The sequence below is a fragment of the Trachymyrmex septentrionalis genome, unplaced genomic scaffold (assembly GCF_001594115.1).
Source record: "Trachymyrmex septentrionalis isolate Tsep2-gDNA-1 unplaced genomic scaffold, Tsep1.0 scaffold78, whole genome shotgun sequence".
Taxonomy (NCBI): Eukaryota; Metazoa; Arthropoda; class Insecta; order Hymenoptera; family Formicidae; genus Trachymyrmex; species Trachymyrmex septentrionalis.
Window position 1 is genome coordinate 988 of NW_017305967.1, and position 3,074 is coordinate 4,061.

Sequence of the window (3,074 nt, forward strand, 5' to 3'; positions counted from 1 at the left end):
ATTGTTACTGACATGCGCGCTCACTAATCTACTGCACGTGTGACAGATAATCATACGAACGTAAGTATGTAATTGACGCACACATAATATATGTAAAAAAATGCTTATTATTTCAAAAACTACTGCTTAAAATAAAAATAAAATAACATCTATAAAAAAAACTCTTTTACTTAATTTTTCGAGAACTTTCATGTTATAGTATTTTCACAAATTTTGAATACAGTTGACAACTAAAATTGCAATATCAAGAAAGACATGAGATATATCAAATTAATATATACATGGCAAATTATTTATAATACATAGTATGTCTTGAATACGTAATTTTGAATGCCCTTATTTATGCAATTTATTGTGAGTGTTTTCTGATACTAATACAATAATATTGAAACAATTTTTTATATAAAATGTATTATACTATGTAAAATTTGAACCGACCCTGCAGAATTGAAAGAAAAAATAAAAAAAGATGAGAAGAGAAAGAGAGAGAGAGAGAGAGAGAGAGAGAGAGAGAGAGACAGAAATTTTGTAGATTGTTATATTTAAAGAGATTGTAAGGTAAATGTAATAAGTATGTTAAGAATTACTTGAAATAATTACAGATTATTCTAAATTGCATTTAAAAGTAATACAAAAAAATTAGAGACAATTGATCATCTGGATCAAAGATATTTCAATAAAAAGTAATATTTGTCAAATTTGTACTCTAATAGAAATATATGAAAATATATTATAAAATAACGATAAAAATCTCAAATTTTTTATATAAGTATTTTACTTATATAAAAATTCGAAAATATTTATGTAAAGAGTTATATGGAGATGTAGACATTAATCGTTGAATAAATAAATAAAATATTTATTTGTTATAAACTAATTAAATCTCAATGAAACTTTGCATAAGTCATTTTTAGTATTTAGAATATTTATATAAAAAAATTAAGATCTTTGTTATTATTAAAAAAAATTTTTGTTTATAAAATAATAAAACTAATATCAAATAAAATAAATAATCTATAAAAATGTGTTGCTCAATAAAAACAGAATGTTACACACGAACACAACTTTCACATGTATGTAATTTGTTTAAAGCGCAAATATATTAATATATGTGTTTTATGCTCTTACAACCTCCTTAAGTAAATATTGCATATTTATTCTACATTGATGTTTTAATTTTGTTCGGTCTTGCATCATTCTTTAATCATGTAAAAAATTATAGTACACATAATTACCAAAAACGATACAGCTTATACATATAATTACTACAAACAGACATTATTATTGTCAACATTGTTCGATTGGTTTAAACGGATAAATAGTTATACGGCAGCATTAATCGGAAAGTTTTATTGTGGCACTCTTTTTAGTAATAAAAAAACATTTGCAGTAATACTTATAATATACATTTGAAATAAGCTTTTAATTTTAATTTAATTTAAAATAATTTAAAAAAACTGGTTAACAAAAATTAATTAAAATTTTCTTTGGGATTTCTGTGTATGTTATATATGTACATATTTTCTATTAAAGTACATTGAACTCGTTTAAAATATTATGTGCATTATGGAAAAAATACATGACTTATCAATCACATACTGACCACTAGATTATCTGATTATTGGAAACACATTGCAATTTTTAGGTTCACGAAGTAAGTTAAAAGTTTTTATACTTCATATAAATTAATGTTCACTTTTGCACACATATATGCAAATTTAATGTGTGCAAATATTTCACTCTAACATGTAAATATTATTGCATGTTAATTATTTTAAGAATTATTTGAATTTACCAATTCACTTTCCTTTTTCAATTTGCAATATTTAATTATCAAATATAAAAATTATTTAACAAATGGTGAAATACATTAAACATAATAAAGCCAATTATATACATATATGTCGATCAATATTTATTACAATCTCGTAGATTTTTACAGAGTATTTGATAAGTAATGATAATACTCTAGGGATAGAGCGAACTAAACTAAGTCAAAAAGTCCTGTACCATTTTACAATTGTCGCAATGATATAGTATATTAACGAGTTATTAATTTATGAAAAGCCAAATTCGTCCAGCCCACCGCCAAATGCAAGCGCGCGACAAGATAGTATTAGAGAGCCACAAAGGTAGAGAGTGGCAAACTACATCACGTGACCGTCTCCTCTGATTGGACGCGATCATTCACGTGATGCAATTTGTCACTCTCTCCCTTTGTGGCTTTCTAGATAGTACCCGCCTTGCGCGGCAAAGCGCGCAGCCGCGCCAGCGCGTCTATCTAGAGAGATCGTACCTCAAAGAGAGGTGTACCTCAAAGAGAGAGAGTGGCAAATTGCATCACGTGAATGATCGCGTCCAATCAGAGGAGACGGGTCATGTGATGTAGTTTGCCACTCTCTACCTTTGTGGCTCTCTAATACTATCTTGTCGCGCGCTTGCATTTGGCGGTGGGCCGAATTTGGCTATTTTCATAAATTAATAACTCGTTAACCATTGCGACAATTAAAATGTAAAATGGTACAGGACTTTTCGACTCAGTTTAGTTCGCTCTATCCCTAGAGTTTTATCATTACTCGGATTTGGCGTTATTATCTTTATATTAATTATCCTCGGATTTATCTTAGGCTATAAGTATTGTTTCTCGAAATAATATGCACATTTTGTTCAAAACACATTTACGAATTATATTCGCAGACAAAAGCTACACCGAAAATGTTTAAATCGCGAAATAAAACGAGGATCGAAACGCCGCCGTCATGTCTTACGCGACATTGAATGATGATACGCATAATATCATGTATGAGAACGTTCCCGAGGATAGTCTTTAGGATAATCCGTACAGTCTAGGTGAGAGGGGAGGGGGAGGGGGGGGCAACGCGTACAGATAAATCACAACTGTGCAAAACAATTTAAAGAGACGCACCAATTCGATTCATACACTACAGAGAAAAATATGTAATAGTATATGAAAAATAGGTATATAAAAATATAATAATATATAGAAATATATATAGAATTATGATTTTTTGATAAAAATTAATACTTTTATCTCTAATTGTGTATAAATATTT